This window comes from Taurulus bubalis, assembly GCF_910589615.1.
Source record: "Taurulus bubalis genome assembly, chromosome: 19".
Taxonomy (NCBI): domain Eukaryota; kingdom Metazoa; phylum Chordata; class Actinopteri; order Perciformes; family Cottidae; genus Taurulus; species Taurulus bubalis.
The window spans coordinates 10,001,994-10,019,855 of record NC_136607.1 but is presented as its reverse complement, the minus strand read 5'-3'; the positions used below and the strand labels follow the sequence as shown (position 1 = coordinate 10,019,855).

Genomic DNA, 17,862 nt, shown 5'->3' with positions numbered 1-17,862 from the left:
GGCCTCAGACAGACTCTGCTGTACATGAATCATATTAAGATGGGAAGCCAGACGAAACAAAAGGATTTGGCAGTCAGTTTGTAGGTAAGTATTCATCCAGAAAGCAGGCTGGCAACCCAAAACAACACACAGATTCCTCAGAATGTCACTTGCGTGTTTGCTGCTTTTACCCCCCCGTCTGCCAACAAAAGCAACTTCATATAACACTACAAGACCTGTCTTACCGACGTTAAGCAGAAACAGATAGCATCGCGCTACTGTTGGGATATCAGTGAGATACAAAAGGCCCTAAACCCCCCCCCCCACACACACACACACACAGTTAGTGTCAGAGAGGAGGTGTCTGACCCAAAATCTTGAAAGTCCGGCTCAGCGGGTAGAAGGTGAAGTGTGTGTGTGTGTGTGTGTGTGTGTGTGTGTGTGTGTGTGTGTGTGTGTGTGTGTGTGTGTGTGTGTGTGTGTGTGTGTGTGTGTGTGTGTGTGTGTGTGTGTGTGTGTGATTAGACTCGTCAGGAAAAATGCAAGGAAGCACCAGTTCAACTGTGTGCATGGAAACAATTAACCCAAACTAGTGACATCAGTTTGAGGACAAGCAGCATTTATACTGGTGGTTTTGTGAGGTTCACTTCTGTCACAGTTTCCACTATGCCACTGCTAAACAGAGAAAAGGATTAAAAGCATCACAAATCATCAAGAAGCGAAAGCTTTCAACAAATCCGTTTTGTTTTGTTTCCATCAACTGAACAGTTCATTGAAGACATTGTGGACTCAAGAGTTATATCAACAACTTGCTTCCCAGTGTATTCTGATAAACTGTACATGATATATATAGAATGCAAAGAAAACATTGTTTTCACAAGTTACATTAATGCATCCAGTGCATCTTGTCCTAGGTTTGTGTTTTTACATGCAACCCTTTTTACAGTCAACCGAAGTTTACATTATTGCATTAGTATTTTTGTATTGCATATGTATTTAATAGTAGTTGGAAAGTAGTCTACTTACTAGTTTACTGTAAGTATATTACTTTGTATACTGTTAAATATGGATAGTTAGTTACTAGATCTGTCAGATAAATGTAGTGGAGTAGAAGTAAAATGTTGTGAAAAATGGAACTAATCAAGTACAAGTGCCTCAAAACTGAACACAAGTAAATTATTGAGTACTCTGCCTACAACTACTTGGCACTAAAATTGGAAAACAAACACACATGTGGTCACTAGGCACACACACATTGACACCACACTGTCAGTCACACACCCTCTTCGGCTGCGCTGGCCAAAGTAAGTAACCTTTTAGCACGGAGATGGAGCCCTTGGCATTGAGCCTGAGGCAATACTGAGTCAACCAGTGGTCAAGGACGGACAGTGAGAGTGAGAGAGAGAGAGAGGGGGGGGTGGAGAGAGAGAGAGAAACCATTATCCATTGAGATGAGAAACAAAGGACGTTGAGGCCTCGTCACACTTGAGTGAGAAAAAATAATAGCTCCCAAAAGAAATGGGACAAGAACCTCGAGTGACCCACTTTTTCACTCCAACTGCACACCAAAAGGATCACCAAGTCACCCATAACTCTGTGTGTGTGTGTGTGTGTGTGTGTGTGTGTGTGTGTGTGTGTGTGTGTGTGTGTGTGTGTGTGTGTGTGTGTGTGTGTGTGTGTGTGTGTGTGTGTAGAGATAGGGAGGGGCGTGGGAAAGCAGCATGCGCTTTAGTTCATCTTCACCTCTCTCTTGATCTCCGTCAGCTGTGTTTTCTCCTTCATATCTCTCCGATCGCTGCAACATGACTCGTAAACGACCTGCAGCTGCAAATTTATGATTATTTTCAACAAACCAGCTGTATATTGTTTGTAATTTTAAAATTGCATCATCTGTAAAATGACAGAAGACTGTTAAAAACAAACAAAGAAACCTGTAAATTCAGCCAATTCCAGTCCGGTTGGTTTTGTGCCTTCTCAGCTACATTTATCACAATTATCTGTGCACCCTGACAGAAAGCTGAGAAAAGGATGGTGTGGAGAAATAAAATAAAAGGGTACGGTAAAGGTATGAGTACCATCACAGGGTGATTCAGCCTCTAATTGAAGCCATCAATTATAGGTTTCACAGTAATATTATGACAATCTATCTGTAGTCCACGAATTCTATTCCATCACTCTCACTCTCTCACACACACACACACACACACACACACACACACACACACACACACACACACACACACACACACACACACACACACACACACACACACACACACACACACACACACACACTCTCTCTGAGGCCTGTAAAATGTACAACTTTGTCAACTCTTGTCGTCTGAGGCTGTCGTCTATTATCAGCTGCCCTTTATGAGTTTATTCAGCAAGGAGAAATATTATCTCTAGTTACCAACGCTGATTATTTAATTATGTTTTAGCCTTTTAATTTGGACACAAGAAAAAAAATAATGTATTTTTTCTTCTCTTTCAAATCTTCCAGACACTTCTTTTATTTACATACTGACTATCTTGTTCATTATTTTGATAATTGCACTTTTTATTATTTGTCATTGAGCCCTCCTGATCCGCTATTACTTTTAACAGAAAAGTCAGCGCAGCAGCAATTTAATGGGACTAAACTCTACATAAGGAAGTTTAAAAAAAAGGTTGACCATTGCCCTCCAACAGATGTGACAGAGATCCAAATTAGTACCTGCATTATCCAGACTGTCTTTAACAGCCATGTGGTACACAGGCTTGTTTTTGTTTGAGTCACCAAACGGCACATGTCTTAAATATGCTTTAACAGTCTTTGCCTCCAGAGAAAAATTAACTATGCTTATGTTGTGTCCCAGTCTGAAAATACTTCACAGCATTTGTTCTTGCAGCGGTCGCTCTGATGACTGCAAGCCTTTTATGGTTCTTCGTTACTCATCCGAAGAGTTTATTTAAAAATCTGCTCTCTCTTCCTGTCAGTCGATGCTCCACGCCTTAAAAACATTACCCTAGCAGATAGAAAATAGATTTTTTTTACTCGTTCAAGCCACGGAGGATGAAGACATGCATGTACAGACGTTTACACAAACACATTTAGATGTGACGTTCCACCCTCGCTGTCCCCTCAGTCAGATGCTCCGCCTGAGATCCATGAATCAGTCTTGAACAGACGAGATGAGTGACTGCGCCATCAGTGTTAAAATATAGCAGCGCTGCCGACATCTGACTTAAAAGCGTTAGCAGAAGCGTTTCGGTTGTGGTTCGGCCTCGACCACAAATAAACATGCATGTAAATAATATCCACATTAATGCACAAAGTGAGCATTGGCCAGACAGAAGCAATCCCCTCAAAGAAAGTCATTAAATCCTCTGAATGATGTAGGATATATGATGTTTGGATAATGGAATGGAAATGGTTGCTAACAAGTTGGCCATATCAGTTCACTTCAATTTGTTAGGCCTGCAAATATAGTGTACTTTGCAGAGTATTAGTTTTCCCTCACAAATAATTTTCTCTCACCAGGGATGCATTAAACAATTTCTGCTTATCATCTACCATCAAATCAATCCTTCCCGCCTTCCACTTTAAAGTGAGTTAAAAACAAGTTAGTGAAATGGCTTTTTTTTTCTTCTTCTTTTGCTGCGCAGGGAAAAGGAGATAACGGCTTTTTACCGGCATATAGCTTCTTTTTCTCAAGAGGTTTGGCCTTGAGACTAAAATGGCAAGAAAATAGTCCACCATCAAAACCAATATATCCACCTGAATAGGATAACACCCTTTAACCTGGATGCCGCTACTAATACATTCAATCTATCTTCGGATGCTCTAAAACACTCTGAGTGCTGAGACTGGTGGATTGATGTGTTTACAACAACCTTCTGAGAAGTGCTGCTACAGAGGCTTGTCCTTCAGACTTTTTAGCAATAACCTAAATGTATCTTTTTGTGTCTTGAGTGCATGAGCACACATCTGACTGAATTACAGGATCTATACATAGCACAGTGAAAATGCAGAATGACAACATTACTCCATATGGTTAAGATCTGTGTGCTGCTTTGAGTAGAGACATAATTAAAGAATTAAGAAGGAACACATGAGTTCCAAAGATCCATTTTTTTCTTTTGGAAGATTAAGCACTGAACAAGGGCTGGGTGATATCTAAAGTACATTATGTGGACAAATATTTGTAAACATTGCACACATGGGATTGTTGAACATCTCATATTAAGGTTGGAAATACATATTTACTGTAGACATAAGACAGGAGAAATGAAAGCAAGACAGGCTTGCAGATTCATGGCAGAATGAGCTGCATTCCGTTTCATGTTTAAATCTCCTCAGCTAGAGAGGGATGACATAAGCCAGCTAGTCCCTCATTGCCAGCACAGCACATGAAAAATGAAACGCTACATTGCCAGCTAATTCACTTACATAAGAGCCTCAGCTGAGATGTGAATTTTAAAGTGCAGTGACAGAAGAAAAAAAAGAAGAATAAGCACCAAGAAGCATCGAAGTGGGAGGCAGAGAAGACAAGACAAAAATGTCCACATTTTATTGTCCAGTACAGGCCTGTGCATATTAAAACTGTCCTTTGTATTTCCGCCAAAATAATACAGACCATTTAACATGGTATGAAACCTAAACTACACTGCAATTATTCTAATATATACTCGCGTCGGAAAGTTCTTTTTATATCACAGTGAATTTCTCCGATGCCCTGTAAAGATTTCTTCTCTCGCTAATCATCTTGCAGTCTTTAACACAAACGGACACACTCACAGGCGGCGGAGATTTAGTAACTATGATCAACACTCCAGCTGACAGAGGAGGGATGTAATTCTCCTGCACTATTTCTGGAAACATGCCACTTTAGTTTTGGTCGAGACAGAGCCAGGCGGTTTTGCACTTCCTCATCACATGCATCCCAATTGTTTCCAGTGTCTCAGTCAGTGTGTGTGTGTGTGTGTGTGTGTGTGTGTGTGTGTGTGTGTGTGTGTGTGTCCTGAATGGCATTGGAGTCGCATACATGTTTTTTTTTCTTTTTTAATCTTTGTTTCTTGACTTTATGCGACTGACAGTTGAGTCACTAGCATTGCTTTTCTGTGGCCAGAATGACTGACAGGCCAACCGACAGCGGGCCAAGCAGCATCGACTGGAGGCCGACACATGCTAATCAAAGCTAACCAGAACCGTTCCTTTCCTCTGACGTGCACATGCCACAGACCAGCCTCCCCAATAAGACGTTTACACTGTATTTGCTGAGCTTGTTTGTTTGAGAACAAACAGATTTTGGAGGGGGTTTGAATTATTGACTGGTAAACACGTCTAACTTCACCATTTGCCAACAATGTTTAGGTTACAAGCTCTCGACGTCAGCCGTGATGTTATCCTGCCATGCTGCCAGTCAAACTAAATCCCTATGTTTGCATTCAAGGCTTCATGATGTGAAAAAGGAATCCACTCATGGTGCAGACTAGAAAACAAACAAAGTCAGTAAAATGACACACGTGGACACAAACGGGCACATATTCACTTCTACCAGAGTTGAAAATGTTTTAACTTGAATAAAAAACATGGCATATGAAATAAAATGAATTCAGTTATCACTTCCTATATGCTAAATAAAAGAATAATGTCGATATATATAGCAAGAGCGAAATAAAAAAAGCTCTAACTGCTGCGTCACTGTGACTTCGAGCTAATTTGGGCTTCTTAGAAAGACAAAAGACGAGAGGACAGTTTGAGACCAAAGCTTATTCTGTACGCTCTTTGGGATAAAATATATAAGAACTTGTAACAAGGATCCCATTTTGTGAGTGAGACAAGGAGACATCTCCCTGGATTCAGCAATATATCCTGATAGCTGCATTTAGCTTTTGGGCCGACACACACACACACACACACACACACACACACACACACACACACACACACACACACACACACACACACACACACACACACACACACACACACACACACACACACACACACACACACACACACACACACACACCGCACTTGAGCGCTCATCCAAACACACTTCCATAAAACTAACACATCTGTTAGTGAAAGAACAGAGGCCTTGAAGCGTGATGCCACAATGTGTCTGCCAGAGGAGCATCTGATTCTCCCCGTGTTGTGTTTTTCACTGAAGCCATCTCTACCTTGGCGGGCTAATTCAATTCATTACAGCTAATTGCGTCAGTGTAAAACACTGGAAGTTTCCACGGTGTGGAGCAATGCGTCTCCTCACACAGTCGAGCCATCTGTTTGGTTCTCTGGAAGCCCTCCATCTTCAGGAGACGGAAGAAATATGGCAGGTACCTGGATGCTTTATTTTATGTGATTGTGCTAAACAACCAGACACACAACCTGCATAAACACTCTTATGGCACTATAAGCCCAGGAGGCAATGAGCGGATCTTTTTCTTTCATTTCCAACGACCGAAACAAAAGGAAACGGTCTAGTTGCTTGTATGCGAGTCTGCTTTCGGACGTGCTTTTGATCTGCTGCAGAACATTGGAGCGTGAAGATAAGACTTTGGGAAGGTGAAAGACTGCCACAGATTGTGAGTATGGTCATCTCACACAGACAAGGGCACAGCCATCTTCTGCTGAAAGATTTATAGAGGTCTTCTGATGGGCACCCTCACCATGGATTCACTTAAGCGATCGATAGAGTTATGAATATCTCTTGGCGTGGTACAAGAGTAACACAATTATTCCACTTTTCTCCGGCCCGGAGAGCAGACTGTGGGCACCACAGGGCCTCGTATAGATCGCTCTCTGTTTTCAATACAAGGTCACACTCAAGGCGGTCTGTCAAAAACGCACAACCACACAATTACAAGAACACATTGTGCCCACACATTAACAGACAGACACACATCCACAGCAGGGAGTGGCATCCCTCTGTGGCCAGTAACTCTCTGCGCACGCGAGCAGAAGCTTTCAAAGAAACAGCATTTCCACCGAGGGACCAGTGTGTTTCTGCTACTAGGGAACACGCCTAAGATCCCATGACAAGGCCTGAAGGAGGAAGTGTGTCTCGAGTAAACAGTACTGGGTGTGAGGTTGACTGCAGCGCGTTTTATCTGTGTGTGCCAAAGCTTCTCTGGTGACACAGGGATTCCTCGAGACACCTAGTCCTCTGGCCGCCGTCCAGTCCACTGCAGAGAGGGGGCAACACCACCTCAATCACTTTTCACAGCGCTGTCCAATCAAAAATTAAGCTCACACTGTGGGTGTCCAATAATAAATTGAAAACTATCCTCTAATCCAGAGAAAAACATATTTTAGTTTTGCACATATCCAAAGAGAAACGTCTCCATCACTGAAATCAGTAAAAAGAAGAAGAAGAAAAAAGGTGTTAAATGTACAAAACCCTCCATTTCCTATAGCGTGTAGTTAATTAGATATTAGCCCTCAGTTCCACATGATGGGTGACTAACCTGAATTTGTTCTGACAGATGGAGCCACATGACCGAGCGCATCGCCAAGCTGCGGTGTTGTTTACGCCACTGTGTGTACTACTCAGCATCGGCTTGTGAGCGACTGAGTGGAGCTACGAGGGGATTCGCAGATTTAAGTCAAAGTCAGTAAAACCTGTTAACATAATAAATTGTGGAGATAAGTTAGACAGAATAACATTCCACACATCCTTGACTATATCTGTGTTGCTTGATGTCTTGTTCAGCTCACTTCTCCACACGTGTGGTTTAAAGCCATGGACATTTTAGTCTAATCGTCCCCCTGGCTTTGTATTTAAAACACTTTATCAGCATTTCTCATATGTAGGATGTTTTTGGGAACTCCACACAAAAAAAATTTGTCTCCATCCATTAACATACATATGTTTTAAAGTATTATTTCTTCCTTTAAAAATGAAGAAAGATAATGGATAACGGATGACGGAGAAAGGGATTAGGCGGGGAGGCAAAAATCCAGCAGTCAATTAGCGGGTATGTATTCAGCTCTACGTGTGTACGAGATGGTGAGTTTGCTTCTAAATTTCTGTATTTGCATGTATTCATGTTAGGTTTTAGCCTAAAACCTTCCTCTGGCTTTATACTGTTGGATAGCACACACACACGCACACACACACAATGAATTGAGCGAGGAGAGCTACTGTACGGCCTCCTTACAGATGTGACTGAGAACATACTTCTTGAGTTGTCACTCCGAGCCAATCACAAGCGCTTCGCCCCGAGCCCGCTCTGCCATTTATAGGTCTACAAAGTGGGCCAAATGAGAGGGAGCTGCAGCGACGATGACACATGAAGATTTGTAGAAACTGGAGCGAGGAAGAAGAAGAAAAAAAAAAAAGGACAACAGAGAGAAAAAAGGAACAGAGAGCTGACAAGGAATAAGAGAAAGAAGAAGAAAAAGAAAACGGGAGGAGGAAAAACGCGTAGTTACATGAGACTGCTTCGACCATGTGGACGCCATGTGGACGCTACAGAGGAAGCTCCAGATCCTACGACAAAGCAGCACATGAGGAATCACTTCATATTCTCTTCCTATTCTCTTCCTCCAACATTCACAGGCAGCTCTATCACTCAGTGTTGTTCTATTAACAGAGAAATCAAGTCAGTGTCAAGCGAACCAAGTTTCCCGGCCGAGGTTGTTTTTGGCATTTTACACACCCGTGTCAAACAGTGCTACTGTTTTTTTTTGTTATGTGTTAATAGCATAAATGCTTATGTTTGAGACAAAGTGCCCATTTGGCTTTTAGCCATCTCAGACATATCGGCAAAGCACAAGCGTTACACGCCTTCCTTACGGCCACGTTATCTTGCAGTCAGGGTTGTTTGCACAAGGTTTCTGTTGAGGACTTACAGATTGCATAACTCAGAGAGAGAGAGAGAGAGAGAGAGAGAGAGAGAGAGAGAGAGAGAGAGAGAGAGACTATCCAGAGTGGTTGTTATTAATCCGTGTCTCAGCCTCTGCATCATTTGAAAGTTATGTTCATTTTCTTCAAAGTGAAAATATGTACTCCCAGTGCCCTGCCGGTGGCACAGGTTGAACTGGAAAAGCTGAAAAGTAGGATTTCTCGTCTCCATTTTGAGGCAGGCTGAGAGCTGCCGGCTTGTTGCCCGTCAGGAGAAAAAGACGGCTAAGAATGGACCGAAGCAGAAAAACAGAATGGGACAATGCAGCTGCGGAGAAGAGGCTTTTAAAATTCTGAATGACTGCGAAAAGATGCATCATCTTCATTATATGATTTTTGCGAACGGGTTATTTCCATTCACATTTCTGTGATCAGGATCACGTTCAGATTGATCTCAAACTCCCCTGTTATACTGAAAACACATCCAATGTAACAATAAATTAAAACCCTACAACGTTTGCCAACTGCTGAAATGGCCGATATCTTTGCAGACAAGTGGAGCCTCTCCACGAACTTGAAGACCAGTTGTCAAAACCAAATTGGGCTTAAAATCAGCCTTTGTATTGTATAGTGTGCTCCAGGCTGAAAAGCACTGAGTGAAAGGGGCAGAGAGAGAGAGAGAGCAAGAGAGCGAGAGAGATAAAGAGAGAGTGTAATGGTCAGGGGGATAGAGAAAGGGATATCAAGTGACATAAAAGAGATATCACAGAAGGAGGGATGTTACTGAAGGGCATTCAGTGAAGAGATGGAGGAAAGAGGAGGGAGGCAGATCACGACATGAAATATGATCTTCCCCAGGAGCCTCCGGTCATCCAGTCCCTCTGCAACCGGCGGCTCAACACACACACACACACACACACACACACACACACACACACACACACACACACACACACACACACACACACACACACACACACACACACTAAAAGGAGCCGCAGTCAGAGAAAACGTGATGGGAATCAAACTTGTCCTCACATCTGGTGAAGTTATTTTTTGTTTGTCATGTTTCTTGACATTTAACAAATGGCTGGTCAGACAGGAGAGATTACGCTCCTCCCTTGATCGGACCACAGCACAGGCAGTTTCTCCCTCCATCTGTGCACCCATCCTGCAAACAGCATCTACAGTATGCACTCTGAATCCATACGCATCCATTGCTGCCTTCATGTGTCTATAAGAAGAGTTCCCTTCAATCACCCACTGATGTCATTTTCACCACTTTGTAAGAGGACATCTTTGGAACAACAAGTAGTGATGGGACATTATTTAGAAATGACTGAGGCATACGTGTTGTCATCATTCCAATTATGACACTGAAATGCAAAAATATAAAAGAAAATGATTGACTTAAAAAAAAATGGAGCAGTGGTGTTTTCATGACTTTTTTGGTTTTCAAACCAATTTGGTGCCATTATGCCATATAACACATGACTTCTTTCACTGGTCCTGGTCCACAACGCATGTTCCCAGAAACAAGACAAAGCATCGCAATCACCGTCACTGACCCCTTGCCTCCCTTCTCACGAACACATCTGTGTTTCTAGTGCATCCTAGGTGCATCTTGCACACTTCCAACCCGACAAAATCTGTTGAAATGGGAATACGCCAGTGTGGTTCCTCTTGTCAACTCCAGACACAAGTGGCCAGCTGCAACGCTGATCAACAGCCAGTCCCTTTGCTCATTTAGTTGATAATGAGTTATTTTTATAGCACAGCTACCTCCTTCTGCAGTCTCTCACTCTCTCGTTTGCAACTTCCCTCCCTCTGTGTCTCTCTCTAACTCACTCACACAGAAGGTTCGGCCCCCGAAACCACACATGTGCATGCACACACACACACACACACACACACACACACACAAACACACGCACGCACACACACACACACGCGCACACCACCGCCGCCTCTAATAGCCTGGCAGCCTGAAACAAGCGCCATTTATTGAGCAAACCCATCCAGCTGCCCAGTGCAAACACAGTCCAATAACAAAAAGCCTGAGGACAAGAGAGCGAGAGACACACTGATAGAAAGAGAGAGCGAGTTGAAGGACCCATAGGAGGCAAGAGGCCCAGTTTTGATTTAGCGAGCTGCAAATGTGTTTCATTTCTGCCGATTCAGTAACCAAGTCTGAATATTACTTCTTTTTTTTCTTCTTCAAATTTTAGTTATTTTTCCATTTCAGTTGCTTACAAACGTTGAAAGCAAAGTGGATGCGTTTCAAAAGGATTCAGGTTTGAAAAGTTGGTCCCATACTGGATCTAGATTCAATTAAATGCCACTGAACCCAAACTGTGATCCAAGCAACATGTCTGACCAGACATGAATACAGTTTGTCTGCGTCCAGGCTACTGAGCGAGAGACACAGCAAGAGGGCCTGAAAGAGAGAGAGAGAGAGAGAGAGAGAGAGAGAGAGAGAGAGAGAGAAAGAAAGAAAGAAAGAAAGAAAGAGAGAGAGAGAGAGAATGTGCGTGCATACGTCTTGTCTGGCAGAGAGGAAGAGGACAAGGTGTCTCATCTTGTAGCTCTTCATCATCTGAAGCTGCAACACGCTAATAAGGTCTGAGGTGGTTCCTCCCTCGTCTCTGGCATTTCAGCTTCGCTATGGAAACGACTTCAGGGGGGTTTCTGTCCCTGCAGGAGTGCACTGACAACTCCTGTGCTCCACTTCTGGCAAAGGAGAAGTAGTCCCCACTCTCGATAGTACAAGTCCCCAAGAGTCTAATGAGGCAATGTTTTGACCATCAAGGGCTTCGTCAGGATCCTGTCCGGCAATTGTGCCCAGCTGGAGTCCGATGTGAACACTACCCACTTTCTCTGCTTATCATCTAGAAGAGAGGATACATTGATAAAAGTGAAAAAAAATTGAACATTCACTACGAAATCTGCTGAACGGTGTATGCCGAAAGTAATCAGACTGTCATTTGATATTTCGCTTCTGAACCAAATAACCATGCGTCTGTGCGGACAGGTGCACGGTGCTTCATATTCTTTGCATCCACGCCGCTCTCGATATCGAGGAAGGTAAATGCAACATCCCACGCATAGCTTAACCCTATGTGAGACACAATCCTTACTACTGACAGTAAACCGAGGCTAACTCCATTAAAGTCAACTGAACCCCTTTTCCGAAGAATCAGAAGCTCTTAACTGCCCGTCAACACAAACACACACTTAAGATACAAAGATTGAACATACCGGTGCCAGGAGTGCATGGTGGACAGAAATGTAGACATAAAGAACTAGCTGGAGGAAAAGAGAGAAAACTATAAAGGCTCCATGAGCATCAGCCGTGCAGGCGCAGGGGAATAGACTCGGCGGTCTGCACTGTTCTGTAACAAGGAGGCCGGCTGCTGACATTTGGCATTGATTGTGTTGTTTTATAGGCATTCGTCAGTTAAACCCCTATTGGACAATTACAGAGAGAGCCTGCTTGCTCCTGCAGGGGGGGTCGCGACTTTGATCTCTCCCTGCCTCCCTCCTCCCTCGGTGGAAAACCCGCGGAAAACAAAGACGGAAAGGTGATGCACCTCTAATTGGCTCCAAGCAAAAGGAAAGTAGAAGCAGCTGGTTGAAGGGAGGGAAAGAAGGGGAAACAGGAAAAAATAAGACAGAGAGATACTTGTACATTTTCTAAAAGCCAGGAATATCTACACGTTGTAGTGCCGGAGTAAACCACCAAGCACACATTATCATAATTTAATAAGAAAACATCATCATTGAACCCATTTGTTTTGCCAGCGCTGGTTTGTGAGTGATGATAATCCCATCCGTAATATATAGGACATCATGCATTAGTGTTGCGATGAGTGCAGCGTGGTGTGAGCTGTGTTGTGTGAGGGACAAATGGTTAATCTGATTGTTAGCCAGTTTCTAATTCCCAGACTGAAGAGTGGAGATTAGGGTTTACATGATTGCATGACTAGACAGGTTTCTGTTGCCCTCGAACCCAGAGAAGTGCATCATTTGGCTCTCAATTGCACATGTGTGCAATATGTAAACTTTGCATTATTATCCACACACACATGCCTCTTTAAGAACCCTTTGATGCATTTCCGCAGGATGTGTCTTCATGATTTCTCACCCACCCCAAAAGGCTCAGATCACATCTGAATGTGCATCCGTCAAAAGACTTTCAAGTCTTGTTGTGTAAGACAATCAGACATCAGCAATATGTACTAGATTTGATATCCTAATTTGGGTGTTTCAAGAGCACTCCAACAATTTAGCATCGCGCTGCAACGGCAAAAAGAGCAGATATAATCTGACCTTTAGTCCGTTTACGTATGGGTCAAGAGCCCAAAACGCTGGATCCTACTCTTCCCATAATGCAATGAAAGATGGTTAACGTCCATGTCTATTAAACCCATGCCCAGTTTGAAACACAGGATATAGATACTCAAGTGGCATGAGTGCTTGAGTCTCAAAAATGGATGTTGACGTGCAAAATAGGTGGAATGCGACTTCAATGTCTATACTATATAATCTAATACTCGGGCACCGACACAGCTGGACAAATTATCTCTAAAGACCATTTGGGTCATTCTGATATTAATCTTCATGGACGCCACATTGCCTTGTGGTCTCAGCCAGAGACCATTTCCATTTTCCATTACCCCCCCCAATTCCACCCCCCTAGTATATATGTAGAAAACCAGGAAGAAAGAAAAAAAACAAAATTACAATGCCTGTGGTGAGTGGTTAGCGGCGGACGCTAACTAGCGCAGTTTCCCCGCACTGTGGCCGATCCAGATGATAAGCTCAGTGACTCCAACGACGTGGGCCATGTTACTGAGAGCCAAGATGGCCGATGCTCAAAAGAAGGGGCAAGTACACATGGGGAGAAAAGAGTCACCGGGATTTATGGAAGGGATTTTCCAAGTTTCTTTTTTTTTCTTTTTTTTTTTTAACAAGAGCTGTTGGTCACCAGAGGAAAGATTGTGGCTGGAAAGGAAGCATACAAGCGCACACAAAAAAGGAGAAGAAATAAACAGAAGCAGGGAAGAGCGATTCTTTTTTTGGAGCGCTGTGAGTTTGTGTTCATGTCTTATTCTGCAGAGTCCAGTTATTATCATCCAATCAGCTTCACTACAACCAAAGTTTAGCTTGAGTGTCCGAACCCCCATCCCTAAAACTGTTTCACACACACACTCACTCACACACACACACGTTTGAGTGTAGGGCTGAAGCTGGCAGGTCCAGCCCTACAACCCAAGCCTTTCTCTGGGTAGCAGCTGGAGCTGCTCCCCCCTCCTGCCCGATGCCAACGGAGCAACTCCACGGCAGCCTCTGTGTCAAGCTGGACTCCTACTGCAGAAACATGGGATGACACACCACCAGACATACATGGTTGCTATATACATAGGAGAGTTTGCATCTTGTGTTTTTCTTTTTAAGCCCCTTAAAGTTGTTGTTGTATGATGTCATATCAAGCATGCTGCAAAAACTAGCTTAAATCCTGAATGAGTTCACAGGCTTTTTTTTTTTTTATAACTTTTTGTTCTTCCTCCATAACTGATCCCAACAAAAAGGAAACAAAGGAGCCGCTTTGTGCTGGCATGCTCGGTCCGAGCAGGTTGCAACAGTCCACTGAAAGGCTGAGGGGAGCACCCATCTGGCAAGAAAGGCCGATCCGCTTCACCCCTCCCTCTTCTTCTCTCCTCCCTAACACTCGGGGCCCGACTGTGAGCCTGCAGCTCCTGTATGCCGGCTGAGGTAACTCTCTCTCTCTCTCTCGACCAGTTTTGCTGGTCCTAGGAGGTATAGGTTCAAACAGGGCTGCATATAGTTGAAAAGAGGAAGTCTTTTTAGACTTTTAAAAACACATGTAGTCATTGTTTTAACTGCTGCTTGCAGTTCCTTTGTAAATGTATTACTTTGTTTTATTGATGTATTCCTCCTATTTGGAGGAATCGGTTTCAGAATTAGTGGAGGATATCAGATTATGCTGACCTAGCTTAGCCTTTAAGGTCATTTAGCCAAACGGTATGAGCAACATGTTGTGTTACTTTTGTGAATGTAATAAATTCAAGTGATAAATAACCCTGAGACCAGAGAGGTTGAAGAGAGACAGCAGTGCCTGTCTTAAAATATAGCCCCCGACAGGACCCAGCTGAGGGAGGTGGAGGTTGTGGACAATACAGCCATTGAAGCTTTTTCAGGTCTGTCCTGCTCTGGCATCCCCGCCCTCACAGACACAAACCCACAGGTATTCCCTGGTTAAGAGGACTATTTCCCTTCAAATGAATCAATGGAAACAGCCTCTGGAGGAAAAAAAAAAAAATGGCATTTTGGTCACCACCCATTCCATTACTGTAGGTAGTGAAAGCTCCTTTTCTTAATGAACTGACCTTACGAAAACTTTCATCTGGTACTACATGTGAGATTTTGGTTTTGATCTTAATCCACCTCACATTTAACTTCAGTCCTGTGTGTGTGTGAGAAACATTTGGATTGCGCTGACAATGTTTACATTATGTTTACATTAACATGTTCTTCATTTAATGAACGCTTTCTTGCTTTTTGCAGAAGGTTTACTTGGATGAAGAGGTGAAGTATGGAGTCATGCCGATGTGAAAGGGACTCGTCAGTCGCCTGCCTTAGCACGCATGCTTGACGTACCAGTGCCGCGCTCGTGGCTCGCAGTTGTGTGCCTCCAAACATGTTTTGCTATTTATTCACGAGCCTAGCTTTAATTTGCCAAGCGTCTCCACTTTCCCACTGAATGACACTCGAGGGGGATAGGGGGGGAATATCTCTATTTTAATCTTTCACTAATTTCTATCGTAGGCACAAATACCTGCTCGTCTCTGCTCAGCATGGAAACTTTTCATCCTGAAGCCCCGCCCCCCTGACCCCAACAATAAATAAACTAAACACACCGTGAGGCAATTACTTCTGTTGTTAGCATGCAGAGAGAGAGAAGTAGTCGCTGCACATGGTGCGCCTCCTCCACAGAGAATCTCCAGACTCGAGTCAACCCCTGGCAGGAAGCATCCTTCCCCTTCGACCCGGTCTGAACAACACACCTATTGCTGAAGGGAAAGCGGCCTCGAGGTATACGAGTAAACATTGAGCGTGTGTGTCTTTGTGTGCGAGCCTGAGTGCGTGTGTGTGTGTGTGTGTGTGTTTCTGTTACGCAACGGGAGAGTTCTTCCCATCTGTGCCTCTCTGCAGCCCCCGCATCCCTGACCAATGAAGCGAGAAACGACAGCGCTGCCTTGCACTCTGCCTCCCTCAAGTCTTCCTCACAACACCGGCCGAGTCTTCATTATTATCATCATCATCAGCCGCCCACTAAAAACACTTTAGTTCCCTTACTGTCTTCTCTCTGTTCTGGTCGGCTGAAACCACAGGCCGCCGGGGCAATATTCATCGTTATCATCACCTTTCGCTGTCAACATCACGCCCGTCTGCCCTCAGTTTAAACCCAACCGAGAAAACAAAACCACTCTGCGGGGTGTCTAAACAACATTTTTACTTCTTATGCTCAAAAATCCAGATTATCCCACTAAATGCCCAACCCTCCCTCCTCCCTATCCTCAATCTCCGTCCCTGCTCTTCCGGCTCGCCAAACTCCCCACAGGGCTCACTGTTGTGGAAAATATGTTAAAACAAAGAGAGCAGACAGTGCAGCGATAATCCTAAACATAGCAGCTGGGGAATTAGCCAGCCATCACTATCTCCCAACCGCGTGAATGGCTCTTAGAGCTACGAGTGTTAGCATAGCACTTAAATGTTAATGCTGTTGGCCTATTGTTTGTCATCGGGGAGGGAATGGTAATGAAAAGGAAAGATGTCTTTCACTTTCACCGCAATTATGTCTCAGGTGGTTCATCTTGGAAAGGATGCGATGCTGTAGTTTGATGATCGCATCATGTCTGGGAAAAACATTTTAGCCTATTCCACCAGGACCAGAGTGTCAGTGGTTCTATTCAAATAAATGAATTATGGATGCAAAGAGACCCATTCTCTGTTAAGGATATTTAGGCGATGAGCGGCATCGGGTTTCAGACAGTAATGCTGCCCAGACAGATGACGGCAACATATTCAGTACTGCATCGAATAGTGCAACAGCAACATAATGGTATTAAGCCTTTCTATAACTTAAATCAACGATAATTTTACTGCGCAGGTACAGTTGGCATCTCAGCCCTCTGTGTTCTCAGTCCCTCATTCTCTCTCTTTCACTACCTATCTAACAACCTCCTCTCCTCTGAACTGTCCCGGCTCTGCAGCGGGCGTTTGATGCCTGGACCTTGCTGGCTGTCTGGTCCAGTCTGTTACAATAGAGTGGGCGCTAAAACACAGGCAAAAAGCTAAATGTACTGCACAATAGCAGCTAACCGCACCTCGGTAAACACCACTCAATGACTACAAAACATGTCAAATATTTGAACTACCCAAGCAGTGTTTGGTTTGCAGTGGAAACTTTACTGTGGAATTACAGCAAACTAAGTCCTGCTAATGTGCTTCTTTGAGCGAGCGACAGTCCACCATTGTTGGGCCTGAACTGCCAAGTTAGCTCCAGGCTGCTCATCTATCTGCTCGCTGCTTCTTCTTCTTTATTACAGATGCCATGGCTCAATGGCTGCGGATAAGCGGTTAAGGATACGGCACATGATTGTTTGAAGAGTGGATTTCTTTTGTCCTTCTCTGTGATAAAAGCGACTGAAGAGTTTCAGCTTGGAGGCTCAGCGGATTGTCTTTTACTCTGTCACGTTTCAGGCAGAAAAAGAGAGAGGCAGGCAGACAGACACCTGTGAATGAAATTTCATTCTCAGAGCCGCAGGAGACGTCTGAGAAATGCTAGACCTGCAGTTTCAACCCAGACTGACCGCATTTATTGTTCACCCACCCGACTGACATTCCAGGAATAAGCAGAGGTGGATCTTTCATCCGTCTCCCACGCGAAGCCATTCAAAGAGCACACAATCACGCACACACTATCAATTACGTCATCGTTTGGCTGCTTTGTGGTTTGAACAGG

At 43.8% G+C, this 17,862-nt stretch overlaps 1 protein-coding gene across 1 annotated transcript in view; it reads right to left on the bottom strand.

Moving 5' to 3' along the window:
* The window catches only part of bcr (BCR activator of RhoGEF and GTPase), a gene marked incomplete at its 5' end in the record, with an annotated part of 67,115 nt that overhangs the window by 47,422 nt on the left and 1,831 nt on the right, over positions 1–17,862 (bottom strand). The gene's annotated exons all lie outside the window — the stretch shown is intronic.